Consider the following 16,071-nt stretch of genomic DNA (forward strand, 5'->3'; position numbering starts at 1 on the left):
AAGGCCTCTGTTGTTAAAAATCCTGTTCCTCCTGATAAAGAGGCAAGGGCTTTGGATAGATGGGGAAAGAAAGTGTATACTTCTTCCACTTTAGCCATGAGGCGTTGAATTGTCAGTTTCACATGTTAAAATATCAGAATTATCTCCTTTCACAATTGAAATCTAAGGTGGATGCTCTGGCAGAAGGTATTGAGTGTAAAGAGTTGCAGGATTTAGTTCATGTGTCTGAACAGGTGGGTAAACATTCCTTGCAATGTGGTTTTGATGCTGTGCAGGCCTCCTCGAGGGTGGCTGCCACTGGTTCTGTTCTTCGAGGCATGCCTGGTTGAGAGATCAGAATTTAGCTGAGCATGTTAAAACAAGGATTTTGGATGCTCCTTTGCAGTCTGATGTGTTGTTTGGTTCGCCTGTGGAAGCAGTCTTAAAGAAAATGGAGGACAAGGCTAAGTCTATGCAAACTGTTAAGGATTTTTTGCAGGTGCAGCCTCCGAAGTTTAGTAGAAATTGGCCTACTAAGGGATGGACTTATCCTGCTTATGATTCCCAGTCTAGGGGTAGGTCTAGACGTGGTAGGGGCAGAGCTCAAGGTTCTTTTAGGCCTAGGACATGGAGTTCCCCTGCTCAGACTTATGGTGAGGGCAGGGGTCAGTCCTTTCGTAAGCAGACCCAATGACCTGCCTTTTCAGCTGCCAGTACATTCTCGCCTGGCAGCACCTTTGGGAGGAAGGCTGTCTCTTTTCAAAGAAAATTGGGATTTAATTACCCAAGACAGATGGGTTCTGGATATCATTCACCACGGTTACAGGTTTTATTTCCATACCATGCCTCCTTTCAAAGGCATGCCAGACATTCCTCCTCTACAAAGACAAGAGGCTCACAAGCAAATTTCTCTGTTGCTCCACATAGGGGCCATTCAGCCAGTTCCTGTGCCAGAAAGGGGCCTAGGATTTTATTCTCGCCTGTTCCTAGTACCAAGAAGGGGAACACGTGGAGGCCAATTTTGGATTTATCTATCCTCAACACTTATCTGGACATTCCCAAGTTCAAAATGTTGACGTTACAACAGCTTTTACCTCTGCTGGGCAAGGATCACTGGATGGTAACTTTAGATCTCAAGGAAGCTTACCTTCATGTGCCTATAAGACTAAGTTGCAGGAAGTATCTGCGTTTCGAGCTGGAAATTCTCATTATCAGTTCTCTGCATTGCCCTTTGGCTTATCCACTGCCCAGAGTATTCACAAAGGTTCTGGCTCCAGTGATAGCTTACTTCAGGCTAAAAGGAATTCAAATCTATCCTTACTTGGACGACTGCCTGATTCTAGCTCAAGAAAAAGAAGACCTTCTACAGCATTTGGATTATGTCATAGCAGTGCTAAGATGCCTAGGGTATTCTGTGATCGAAATAAAGTCCAGTCTAGTACCCTCTCAAGACATGTGCTTTCTGGGTGTGAGACTGAATACAGCAGCCCAGATGGCCTTTTTAACCCCGGACAAACAAAAGACTCTTTCCAGTTACTTCCATCAACTATCTCTTCAGTCCGGGCTGACTGCAAGGACAGTCCTTCAAGCCTTAGGGTTCATGGCATCTTGTATTCTGGTGCTTCCCAATGCCAAACTGCATATGAGGAAGCTGCAATGGTATCTCAAAATGTATGGACACAGCACTGCCAGGATTTGGACACTGTCATTCAAATAATACCTTGCATTCAAAAGGAATTTCTGTGGTGGGCTCAGGAATGTCACCTAAACAAGGGACTCTCTGTGACCCGGCCAGAGGCGAGTCAGATTCCGACGACAGATGCCTCAGACATTGCTTGGGGAGCTCATCTAAATGGAAAGTGGATACAAGACAAGTGGCCTGCCAGACTACAGCATCTACATATCAACATGAAAGAGATGTTAGCAGTCCAGTTTGCATTAATGGCTTTCAAGGAGTTACTTCTTCCAGGGCAGGTGTTGATTCTAACGGACAACACAACTGTCATGTGGTACATCAACAAACAAGGGGGAACACATTCTTACCCATTGTGCAGGCAAGCAATGATTTTATGGGAGACTGCGCTAAGCTTGCAACTAACTCTTCAGGCAAGGTTTCTGCCGGGAGCACAGAACTCCTTAGCAGATGTGTTAAGCAGACAAATCATGGATCCCCACGAGTGGAAACTGGATCTTCATGTATTTCAAAAGTTGACAGTGTCCTGGGAACTCCAGACATAGATCTGTTCGCTTCTCCACTAAACCACCAGCTGCCAAAGTTTTGCACAAAGAGGTTTCATCACACAGCTTGGAAAGTGGATGCTCTTTCTTTCAGTTGGAAAAATCTTCATGTGTATGCGTTTCCACCTCTGCCTCTTCTTCCAAAGGTGCTTCTAAAGGTCAGACAAGACAAGCCAAGGATGATTTTAATAGCTCCAGATTGGCCTCGGCAGCACTGGTACCCATTACTGAGGAGTCTGGTAAAGAAGCCTCCATGGCCTTTGCCCTTGATTCCACATCTGTTGTCTCAGAAGGACGGTCGTCTGCTCAATGTCAAGCTTCACTCTCTTCATCTAACAGCCTGGCATATTCTGTTTTGAAAGACAGCAGGTCTCAACTTCCTCAACAAGTTTTAAATGTGATTATGGAAGCCAGAAGACCTAGTACAAGGAAAGTGTGAAAAATGGAAGAGATTTTTATTTTGGACTGCAGCAAAGAATTTGGGGATTTCAGAGCCTAATTTGAGTGTGGCTCTTCAATATCTTACTGAGTTATTGGACAAAGGTTTGTCTTTCTCTTCCATTAAGATTCATGCTGCAGCAATTTCAGCTCACTATGATTGTGACCCACCATTGTTTTCACATCCTTTGTTCAAGCAATTTCTTAGAGGGGCAAAGAATATAAGACCCCACGTAGAGCTCCTACTCCTGCTTGGGATCTCAATTTTGTGTTGGAGAAACTTACTCTACAACCTTTTGAGCCTGCAGCTAATGCTGAACTGAAATACTTGTCATGGAAGACTGCTTTTTGTTGGCCATTACTTCTGCAAGAAGGGTTTCTGAGTTACAGGCCCTTATGGCGGTTGAGCCTTTTGATTTTTCATAAGGATAGGGTATCATTACGTACTAATCCTTCCTTTATGCCTAAAGTGGTTTCTAGTGTGGCTTTAAACCAAACTATTCATTTGCCTACGGTTTATGCAGATCCCCAAAATAAAGGGGAAAAGATTTTGCACACTTTAGATGTACACAGGCAATTGCGTTATTATTTGAGCAGGACTAAGGATTTTAGGCAGTCTCAGCAGTTGTTTGTTTCTTTTGCTTTGAGTTCTCAGGGCAAGCCTGTGTCAAAACAAACTATTTCTAGGTGGATTGGGTTTTGCATTGCATTTTGTTATTCCCATCATGGCAAGGAGATTCCAGCTGGGATTAGGCCTCATTCCACTAGGGCTACTGCCACTTCAACAGCTTTTTTAAGGGGGGTGGCAACTAAGGATATTTTGGAGGCAGCTACTTGGAGTTCAGTGCATACTTTCTCTAAGCATTACCACCTTCCTCTCTACTCTAAGTCTAGGGCTGGTTTTGCCACAGCTATTTTGCAAGGCATGTTGTCAGTTCCTGCTTCCTTATGATTTGCCAGCCTCCCTTACCTCTGCTTTGGGATTCTACCCAATAGTTAGGACTGCAGCAATGTGGAATGAAGAACATAGTACAGTTTTGTACCTACCATAAATGTAGATGTTCGAGGATCCACATTGCTGCAGTCCAATTCTCCCTCCTTCCCTCTGTGTTTAAGGGTGGTTGTGTAGGTGAGGTTATATTCTGGTAATTTTGTATATATTGTACATATTTTTGGTGCAGGTATGTTTGGAATTTTTGGTTTTGGCCTTAGCTTTTCAGGGTCTTCTGACATCTGGGGCAAGAAAAGACTGAGGATATGACGTCGGTCATGCGCATTAGTACCCTGACGTACTGACGTCAGTCTAATGCGCCCTGACCGACGTCAGCCATATACTTTGGTATTCGGGCCGACTGGACAGCGGACTACCCAATAGTTAGGACTGCAGCAATGTGGATCCTCGAACATCTACATTTATGGTAGGTACAAAACTGTACTTTATGGAAGATATCTTTAAACAGTAGTCATTTGCTTAGGTTCAAACATAAAAGAAGTAAATTTTTCAGTGCAGATTGATAGGGTGAAGGGGGTTAGCAAGCTTGTATTGGAGTACGTTTTGTGTACTGTTTTAACAAAGTGGTTATTGAACAGAGTAGTAGTACTATCAGTAGTGCTGTTTGTGTGTGGTGTTGGTGGTGTGGTAGTATGGCCCTATTAGTGTTTGTGGTGGAGGTGTGGCCCTATTAGTAGTGCTGTTTGTGGTGGAGATGTGGTAGTGTGGCACTTTTAGTGCTGTTTGTGTTTAGTGGAGGTGTGGTAGGGTGGTAGGGTGGCCGGGTGGCCAGGGTGGAGTGTATTATTTATTGTGTCAAAATTCCATTTGAGAAGCGGTAACCAAACTGACTTTATTACAAATAGTCTGTAGATGTGTACAGTGTTAACCTAGGTTTCGTCCTCCCCGTAAGGACATCTTCAGAACAATTGAACACATTCAGTGCAACAGTTTAAATACCCACCCATCCTACCTTTAATCCAACAAAATCACATTCCCATTCCATAAACACTTAGAAACAATACTTGAATACAAATTACCACATAAAAATACCATCATAAAAATTATTATTCTAATAGTCAACAATTACATTGCAAAACTAATACAAACCTAAATAAATTTGAAATATTAAAGTATTGGGAATGATAAAAATTATGAATGTTGTAGGTATTGTAAGGTGTTACAATTGGCAATTTCACATGATAAAAAAGCCATACACATCCAGGTGTGTATATATTTCATCTACCTAAAATATTTTAAGTTTCAAAATTGGGGTGTTGCTAATGGCATCATTAATGCCCGGGAAATGGTGTGCATCTAACCTTAACTGCCATTTTAATTCACTTGTATCAAGATGCACATTCAGTATTTTACCTTGGGGATCTACTCCTAATATGCTGCATAACACAGAATTTAAATCTGTGCTCCGGATATTGACATATATGTATAGCTAAGGTGTTAGCCCCTCAAATGTTGAATATCCAATTGGTGTTCATTAACTTGCTCTCTAAAATGCCTAGAAGTTTTTCCTACATAAAATTCAGGACAACAGTCGCATTTAGCTATGTATACCACATTTTGGGTTTGACAATTAAAATGCCCACTTATAAAAATAGTGTTTGCATTGATCCTAATTTTGGGTCCTCTTTCTAATATAAACATACAAGTTTTTCATCTACCACATTTGAAATTCCCAAAAGGTCTGCCAGTAACTACAGGTTTACACCTCATGCCATTTTCCATAATTTCTTTAAATGATCTGTCCTTTCTGAAAAACTATTTTTGGACAGGCCCCCATCTTTTTGTCTATGTCTTTATCCAATGTCAAGATGTCACAATTCTTTTGGACCATCTTGACTAACCACTCTGCCTCTAAATTGTAAGTCTCCACAAAATACATCACCTCCTCCTCCTTGTCTCTAAAACTCGGGTCATCCTGACATCTTGACAGTACTTCTTGTTGCCCGCACCTTCTAGTATATAAAATGGGCATATAAACACCTTGTTTTCTCTTGCACATAATTTCCTCTTTCACTTCTAAACATAAACCTTCTGGGTATCCCCTTCTAATGAACATCTCAATCATATATTCCAGCTCTTGACAAAAATCCTGTTAAGTATTTACTATCCTGGCAGCCCTCACTCTCTATCCCTTAACTATAGACCTTTTTTGATGGTGAGGGTACCCGCTACTGTAATCTAAATAAGATTTGGAAAATGTAATTTTTCTGTAAATAGATTTAAAACATTTTAGCTTCTTGATCTATTTTCAAACTAACATCCAAATATGTTATTGTATCAAAACTGTATTCCTAGGTGAATTTCAAAAAGGCCACAGTGCTATTAATATATTGCAAAAAAGCCATTGTTTCATCAGCACCGCCTGTCTACACAAATAAATCATTCAAAAATCTAGTATATTGTTGGATGTAGGCCTGATAAGGGCTTGAAAAAAAAATTATTGTTCCCAATATGCCATGATGTAATTGTCATATATTCGGGCACAGGCGGCACCCATGGCCACCCTTGTTGTTTGTTTGTAATAATGCCCCTCAAAATACAAAAAAATGAATCAGTACTGCTTCCATAAGGGCAATGAAAACATTGACCTCATCCTGCTCTTATAAGCCAGTTTTCAATAATTGACATTCAAGCCATGTAAGCCCGTCCTCATGTGGTATAACGGTAAATAATATAGTAATAACCCACGCCTGGGTGTGGGTAATGCTGGATTTACCCACGGTTGGTGTGGTTTGGTTATGAGGGTGAAGCCAGAGTCGTCAAACAAAGCCAACTGTGGGTAAATACAGCATTACCCACACCCAGAAGTGGGTTATTGCTATTATACAATGACATTATTTAAGAAAAAAATTACTTTTCTTAAATAGTGGTATTGTATAATGCCTCCTTGCTGCCCTTCCGCAGCTGTCTGGTATTCTGCGGCAGTTCTGATGTACTGCGCATGCCCACGCAGTACATCAGAGCTGTGGGCAAAAGCAACGGAGAAAGCAAGATCTCAGCTGCTTTTTAAAAACTGTTTTGCTATGTTAAATGAGTTTAAAATAGCGAGACAGCTTTAAAAAAAGCAATGGAGAATATCCGTTGCTTTTTTAAAGCTGTCTCACTATGTTAAACTCGTTTAATTTAGCGAGACAGTGTGAAGCAACGGAGATCTTGCGTTCTCCGTTGCTGTAAAAAAAAAAAAAGTTATTGTAATGGAAAACGTCCGGGCCTTTTTACATTACTATAACTCTGATTTACAACGTGCAGGCTGACCAATCAGCGTGCACGTTTTTGAATATTTAATGGGGGGTTGTTGTATAAATTGCACACATCTACTGTGAGCAAAATAATCTTTAACGTAATATCATTCAATTTCTCTAAAAAGTTCCATGAATCCTTGGTTATGTAGCTAAATTTGGTTAATCCCTTTTGCAAATGATGGTCCAAATATTGGCTAACGAAGCAAGTTTTACGCTGCTTACCATCAACAATAGGTCTGAATTTCACATCATTCAGATCTTTGTCATTTAGGGATTCCAAATATGCTACTAACCACTGGATTTGGATTAACTAAACTATACTCCATTTCTGTTATCTAACCCTGAAATAACATATTGGTCAATAAATCTAATTTCATGTTGGCTATGTTCATTCCATTTATACTACTGTCATCGTAAAAAAATCATCTTCCAACATGCTTAACATGGGATAAATGTAGTCATTCTTGTCTACAATCACTGCACCATTGCCCTTGTCTGGCTTCATAATATGTATTGTGATTATTGACCAATTCATTTAATACACTTGCCTCTTCCTTGGACAAGTTAATAAATTAATTTCTTCTACTATTAGAGTTATTAAAATATGCCTGAATGTCTTAATTCACAAGCCCTTTCAAACATGGCAATCGTGGTTCATAGGAGGGTTGAATTTACTTGGTTTATGAAGCACTTCGCTATCATGACTTGACTTTGGATCAGCAAACCATAACCTCAAATTCATTTTGTTGGTAAATGTTTTTAAATAAATTAACAATTCAACTAAATCCCCCTTCCTTCCTGGGACAAAAGTGAACCTTTAGGATAATAAATCTGCATGCTCCTTAGTACAAACAATTGTAGAATAATTGTACACTTTTTATAGTCATCAACTTGGTTGGCAATTATCTCAGGATTTTTTTTTAACACCTTCAACTGTTCGTTAACCTGAACATTTTTACCACCTTGCTTAAATCTCTAAAACACATAATGTTCCCATGGCCATCAAAATGGTCACCCATTTCATTGTTTTCAACGTCATTTTGAATATTTAATATGTTTTCCAATATTGTACTTTCGTCACTGACTGCCAACAATTTTGCCATTTCCAACACTCCCATAATTTTCAACTTCATTGTTGGTGTTCAAAAACATACACATACAGTCAACATTAGTTTCATTTATCATACCCTTGTTATTATAGAACCCGCATCCATATGATGTTTCAACAGAATAAATGCTTAGGTTTAATAAGTCGCAATCAATGGTACCTTCGGTTCAGTGTTCAAAATCACAACATAGAGACAAGATGATCAGCTTTAACTATTGGCTTAATTTCTGGTGTCATTCAAAGGGGATCCAGTGTCTGCCTGGGATGACATGCTTGACAAGCCACGCTGCTTCGCAAGGGACGGCTTGCACCTGTCACCCCTGGGATTCCGGATATTGGCTAAGGCTCTTGCCACCTCCATAGTGCCTTTTTTAGGCAAGGCTCGAATTCTAAACCTACCACCATAGAAAACAAAAATGAGAAGAAATTAAGGGTAATGCTGGTCATTGCCAGAAGTCTAAATCTCAAAATGCACGCACTCGAGGCCCAAAGTCTAAATCTCAAAATGCACGCACTTGAGGCCCTTCTCAGTATGGAGAACATCTATGTCTGTGCTGTGACTGAAACCTGGTTCAAGGCTCCTGAGAGCACCCCGGCACTATCAGGTTTTACCTCATATCATGCGTTCCGGCCCAAAAACCCGGATCACACCACAAAAGGAGGGGGTGTATCCATATTCATCAAGGATACCCACACCTCCAGGTTGGTGGCAACGCACGAAGCATCGGAAACCATCCAGGTGCAATTAACCATAGGCAAAACTGCTCTACAATTTGTAGCATGCTACAGGCCACCCTCTCAAACTCAGGAACCCCACACAGCCTTCCTGAAGACACTGGAGGGTATAAATGTATCTCCAAACACCATTATATTGGGTGACTTCAACTACCCGAATATAGACTGGGAACATTACTCAAGCCCAAACTTTCTAGCCCAAAGGTTCCTGGAGTTCATAAATTCAAATGCCATGGAACAACTAGTCACCGTTCCCACAAGAGAAGAAACTATACTAGATCTCATCACAAACATGGGGACAAAATGCTCCACACCGGAAGTATATCCCTCATTGGTGAGATCAGATCATAAACTAATCTCACTGGATATCCACATCCCCCCCCCCCCCAAACAAAAAAGACCACAGTGAAGAACTTCTCTAAAGCAAACTTCACACTACTCAAGACTGGTGTGGTATCCTTCAAGGCCCCCGAGCCAGTGGAAACCACAACCCAAGCTGCGGAAGCCCTTACAAATGCCTTCTACGAACACCTCCAGGACTGCATGGATCAGGCAATCCCTAATAAAACCAAGACTCTTTCCACCAAGGGCAAACGTCCAGTCTGGTGGACCCCAGCCATTAACAAACTTTACAATAAGAGGAGAAAGCTGTTACATGATAGAGCAAAATCCATAAAAGAGAAGACACCTTTGATCATTATTAGTAAAAAAAATACGAGCACTCATAAAATCATCCAAAGCCAACTTTGAGAGAAAAATTGCCATAGATTCAAAAGACAATCATAAGGCCTTCTTCAGCTATGTTAGAAACCTGGGTGGAAACACCCAGATATGCTCAGAATTAGTCCAAAATGATACAAAAATCACTGAACCCACAGACATTGCCAACATACTGGCAGACAGGTTCAGTGCAAACTTCACCCCCCTCTCCCCCCCAAAAGGAGAGATAACTATCCCAGTGGAGTGCGGCCTCCCAGACGTCTCCAATGCGCAGGTGAAAGCTGCTCTCTCTAAAGCTAAAAACACAGCATCAATGGGACCAGATGGTGTCCCCGGCCGTGTGCTACACGAACTCAATGAGGAACTAAACCCGCACATAAGGCAGCTGTTTAATCTTGGCCTTACCACAGGATACGTGCTCAAGGAGTGGCGTACGGCAACTGTGGTCCCATTGCACAAAGGCGGTGCCTCTACGGACCCTGGTAATTACCGCCCCATAAGCTTAACAAGCCTGGTCTGCAAAGCTATGGAGAGGATTATAATGGAACTCCTAAACAAAGACATAGGGGACTTGCAGACATTGGACCCGACCCAGTTTGGCTTTGTCAAGGGCAGATCATGCCTTTTGAACTTGGTCGACGTCTTCGAAACAGTCACCAAGGCCATTGATGAGGGAAAGGCAGTCCATACAGCCTACCTTGACCTTGCAAAAGCTTTCGGCACAATACCCCACTCGGGTATTATAGAGAAACTTACCAGCTTAAATGTAAACCCATATGTCACAAGATGGGTTGCAAACTGACTAAAGGATAGAACCCACAGGGTTAGAGTAGCTGGCGCCATGTCAGACTCCAAGCCGGTCACAAGTGGTGTCCCACAGGGCTCAGTCCTTGGCCCCCTGTTGTTCGGCATCTACTTCTCAGAAGTACAGGCAAACATAGGAGGACTATGGCTGACAAAGTTTGCAGATGACTGCAAACTGGGAGCCATAGTGGAAAGTACATTGGACACAGATATCCTTCAGAGGGGTTTCACGGAAACTGATAGCTGGTGCCAGAGCCATGGCCTGAAGTTAAATGTCAAAAAATGTATAGTCATACCCTTCGGAAAAAAACAAGGTAACCCCAAGCTACCATATAGGTGGCAATCCACTAAGCACAGAAGAGGTTATCGGGGACCTGGGGACCCAGGTTGACAGTGGCCTTTCTTTTGACACACACATTGCTAAAGTGGTTAGAAAAACCTTCTACATTGCCCACCTGATCATGAAGGGATTCACATCCAGATCAAGTGAGGTCATTGTTCCCCTGTACTCTTCACTTATCAGACCAATGTTAGAGTACAATGCCCAATTCGGGATGTATCTCACCCGACACCTGCAGCAATTGGAGAGACCCCAAATGTTCCTCACCAAAAGGATAAAGGGACTCCAAAATCTGTCATATGCTGCCAGACTGAAGAAATTCCAGCTCTATTCAGTCGCATACCGTCTGCTCAGAGGTGACCTGTGCCTGACATACAAGGCCATGTCCAACCCGGAATTAATGGACATGCTGCACCTCAAAAAATCCAAATCTACCAGATCCACTAGAGCAAGCGACTTGAACCTTAGCACGGATATAAATAGGACATGCTGGAGGGATAGATTTGTCACCCAGAGACTCCCTATGTTGTGGAATAAAATCCCGGTCCATGTGAGGCAGAGCACCTCGCTGGCTCTGTTCAAGAGAAATCTTGACTGGTGGATGGGAGATCGTAGGTTTTCCCCGGGAATCATCTCTGTGTCACTGCTGGACAGAGGCACAACAAACTAATGGGCACAGTATTTTTTAACATAAGGGGTGGCGTAAGCCACAAAACTCTGTGCTACGCTTATAAATGCCTTAGGGCAGATAGCCTAGTATAAACCTATGAACTTGCTCTGTATTAATCTCATGAAAACAATTCTGTGCCAACTCTAAATCAAGCACATGATCATGCTCGTAATTTAACATTTGTTACTCACTCTTAAAATCACAATTGTTCATAGTTGCCCCAGTGTCATAGTCTGTTGAATTAAAAGGCCCCCCAACAACATAAGTTGTGGGCATGCTAACCATTTCAGATTGTTCAGAAAGAATAGCCTGCTTTAAAAGTTGTAGAAGCATCGGTGGAAAAGCAAACCACTTTGTCAGGAATATTTAAGTTAGTAACTTCAGAAATAGCTGTACCCACCTCCGTACAGCCTAAGCTGCATATACGCTGTTGTAATGCTGGGTATAAATGCTAGTCAATGTCAGCAATTACTTGAGTCAAACCACCATGGTTCACACTTTCAGTTAATGACCTGAATACACACTGGCACCTTTCTGCGGGTAATTCCACTTCTTTGGTAGCGTCCCTTGTTGCTTGTATTGCTTGTCCGCCTCTCTCTTCTCCATGATAAATTTCCTTTTCCTTTCTGGCGCAACCTCTCTGAATGCCTGGGCTCCTCGTCTAAAGGGATTACCGCTTGTCGCGGCTGACTGTGATTAGCTTCCTCCTCCGTCATGATGTCATCTTGTTCTTCTCGCTCATTGCCCCCTTTAATTACACTGTTATGCTCACGTCAATTCCCGTTGGAGAACTGGTAAACCTGATCATTGGCATATTCCACTGTATCCCTTTGATTTTTCTTGGCTTTCTCCGAAAAATGACTTGACAATGCTCGTCAACACTGGCTATACTATTGTTATAGTTAGTAAAAAAAAAAAAAAAAAAAAAACTGTTCAAAAAGTAAATCTTTCAGCAGACTTTCATTGTCATGCTCAAGCATCTATTCCTCAATTTTTTCATCATTGTATTTCACCATAAGCTTCATTAACATTATGCCAGTGTGATCAAACAATTTATGCACTTTTGTTTAACATGTCAGAATTCAGTTCAGTGCCATTTGGGTATTTCCAAAGGCGTAACCTCGTGGTACCAAGCCTAAATCAGTGTTGTTCAATAAGTACCCATTCTCTAGCTGGACTTTTTTCATACTTAACAGTTTAGCTTCAAACGTTCAACAAAAGACATGACAACTGGTTCTTTACTTGAGTGTTCAGGTCTGAATTAAAGTTAAAAACAATGTTTTTCCACATTGCACTACTGTAGCAAGTAACTGAACTCCTGTTGTCACTGTTAGTTTTAGCATTTAAATTCAAACCTGCACGAGTCCTAGACTATTGGGGAGCATTCAAACTCCCTGTAGACTGTGTGGGTTGAGTTAAGGGAACTCCCAAACTGCCAAAACCAAAATTAGTTGATTGTACCTGCTGAATTTTGATTTGGTTGTGACCTTTTACAAGTTTGTTTCGTATTATTTATTGTGGCCTAGAACAGTTTAGTTTTGCTTTGATGTTTATGCTGAAGAATGACATAATAGATTTGTCTGACTTCATTTTTTATTTGTTTTATGTCTTATAATTTGTAAGTACTATTTCTAAGCGGTCTAAAATCTGTAAGCAGGTTTGTGTTTTACTACAGTACCGTTCTTTCCAGGCTTTATCTCTTTGTGACATAAGTTGGGTGTGTTGGGTTAACTAAGTTGCAAGGTGTGATTTTAATTCTTTTTTTTATGAATAGGAGCAAAATTGTTGTGAAAGTTTAGAAAAGTTGTATTGAAGTAATTGACTGCTTCAGCTAGAGGCAAGGTCTTGGGTTCAGCCCAATTGATGGGGGATGGGTGATAGGTGAGAGACAAAGGTTTGCTTGTTAAATGAAGTAAATTGCATACTTGATTGTGTAGTGTCGCTCGTCCATCTCTAACATATGCCAAGAAGGCAGGGTATTTCGTTTTGGATGCTTAAATAAATAGAAACCCATCAGGATGGATAGCAGCATCATAAAATAGAAATGAACTGGCTAACAGACAGACCATACATGCATGCATGCTTACTACAAAATGACAGTCAGGTTTGCACGTGTTCTGTATTTAACTTTTGTGCAAGCCCTTTGATAGCGTCTTAAAAGCTATACACACACACACACACACACTGATGTACATGTAGGATTGTTTTGTTTACATTGCTGTAGTGTTGTACTGTAAACGTTATATCAGGGAGGCAGCGTGAGGTGCTTGCATGGTTTGGCTGAGGCTAGAGGATACATTCTAGTGTAGAATACCTGTTACTGCTTTTATTAAGTGATGGAGGTGATAAGCTGAGTGTAACTCTAAGGATTTATAAAGTTTGTAGGGGGAGTCTGATTTACTAACTTGCCAATCAATGTCTAGATCACCCAGAATTATTATTTCATGGGGGTTATTGTGATTTGTCCAACAGAGAAAATCATCTGCTGTTTTGATGTTGTTCCCTGGTGGTATATTTAAGGCTGCAATGCAAATTCTTTTATGCTTGCTTATTTTTAAAAGTAATACCAGTACTTCAGATTGGCCAACTTTGGGGGTAATAAGTGGACGAATAATGAAGTCGAAAATATTTTTATAGATAATGGCCAAACCCCCTCCTCCTCTTTGATTTCTTCTGTCATTCCTAAGGATATTGTAACCAGAAAGTAGGATTTCTTTTATATCTTGTTTCTGCCGAGTTTCAGTTACGGTTAGAAAGTTGGGGAAATAGAGGGCAGTACATGGATGGATGTCAGCCATTTTGTTACAGATGCTCTCTGCATTTATCTTTTAAGAACAGTAAACTAGACACACTATTAGCTGTGGTGGTGGTGCTGCGGTAGCGTTGTCTCCTCACACGTCCTGTTTGATTCTCAGCTAAAGCGTCTTCTGTGTGGAGACATGCGTGAATAGGCGTACATTCGTTGAAGGTTGTGTGTCAGGCCTGGCAAGCCGGTACATAAAAATCTACTGCCAATCATTAGCGGACCGGAGTTCCGCTGTGTTGACACCTAACCGGGAAAAGCCGAAAGATGCAACAAACTATTAACCGAGGTGAAGGGAGAGAAATGTAACTTGGTGAGCTGTTTGTTTTTGTTCTTTCTTGGGGCCTGAATTAGGATGATTCTCACCACTATAAGGTTCAATTATTTTAGGAAATGATGATTTAAGTATAGCCATTTGAACTTTATGCTTTTTTTTTTTTTTTTTTATTCCTCAGCAGATGAATAGGCCTCACTGTACTGCATGTAATCATTTTTTGGGAGAATATTTTCTCTTAAAAAAAAAAAAAAAAAAAAAGTTTGCCCAATGTATTGCTTCAGGTACGGCAGGGCATATTTACGCAAAAGTTTTGGTGTGAGTATGCCTGTTGCAGAAGTCGTACTATGGTGCGGATAAGGGAAAATTCCCTTTTCCCCACTGTACTGCGATCTCTGACTGAGAATATTAAAGTGGGGTGGTGTGGGGGGGCACGGGGTCTTGCCCCCCTGCAAAAATGTTAATTTTAATGTTTGTTGGCTTAACACACTTTAGTGAAAGTGCTTTTTCAGTGAATGCACTTTCGCTAAAGTGTGTTCAGTGATAGTGGATTCGGACTGTTGAACTTTCGTTCAACAGTCCTAGATCTATAGATATATATATATATATATATATATATATATATATATATATATATATATATATATATATATAGTGTGTGTGTGGTGTATATACAGTGTGTATGTGTGTATGTGTATATATATGTATATGTGTGTATGTATGTATATATATATATATATATATATATATATATGTGTGTATATATGTGTATATATATATATATATATATATATATATATACATATATATGTGTGTGTGTATATGTGTATGTATATAGTATATATGTATGTGTGTGTATATATATATGTGTATATATATATATATATATATATATATATATATATATATAAAATACACACACATAACCGTTTTTGTATCTACATCCTTCTGAATATCTGCTCTGGCTCCCACTAGTTTGATAAACCCATTTTTCCCCCTTGATTGACAGCAATAACTTCTCTTGATTTTATTGGATGCACTCATACCTGGGAGGTGAGGATTGAGCTACCAGGAGAGTGTAGGCATTCTGAAGGATCCTGTATTTTCTGTAGCTGTAATGTCCCGTAACACACTGAGGTGCACCTCTTCAGACTGGGTAGGCCGTAAGGTGTTGCTTGAATACATGCTCATTCTCTGGTACATAACAGTTATGCCTATTCAGCTGTTTCCTTGACCATCAAGCTGTGGCATTCTGTTTGCCACCATAGTTTAACAAAATATTGCATTTCCCTTCCATTCAGGACATGGTTGTCCATCCTTCTTGCCTCACCATCGGTCATCTGAGCAGCAAAACAGTGGTTGCTTGGATCAAGGTTAAAGGTTTACCCTTCTATGCAGCTGGTGAGGAAATGAGAATGTGGTTAATCAGTAACCCTGTGATTGTCTGGAATGTGGTTAATCAGTAACCCTGTGATTGTCTGGAATGTGGTTAATCAGTAACCCTGTGATTGTCTGGAATGTGGTTAATCGGTAACCCTGTGATTGTCTGCAATGTGGTTAATCGGTAACCCTGTGATTGTCTGCAATGTGGTTAATCGGTAACCCTGTGATTGTCTGCAATGTGGTTAATCGGTAACCCTGTGATTGTCTGGAATATGCCCTTGTGAGTAAAGTCAAGAACATTTTTCCAATGTTGTAACTCCTGGCT

The 16,071-nt window shown here is 40.7% G+C and overlaps 1 protein-coding gene across 4 annotated transcripts in view; it reads left to right on the top strand.

Annotated features, from left to right (window-relative positions):
• SAC3D1 (SAC3 domain containing 1) overlaps positions 1-16,071 on the top strand; it is a 91,945-nt gene that overhangs the window by 30,443 nt on the left and 45,431 nt on the right. The window lies entirely within an intron of this gene.

The sequence above is a fragment of the Protopterus annectens genome, chromosome 13.part0 (assembly GCF_019279795.1).
Source record: "Protopterus annectens isolate FY-2018-M chromosome 13.part0, PAN1.0, whole genome shotgun sequence".
NCBI classification, from domain to species: domain Eukaryota; kingdom Metazoa; phylum Chordata; order Ceratodontiformes; family Protopteridae; genus Protopterus; species Protopterus annectens.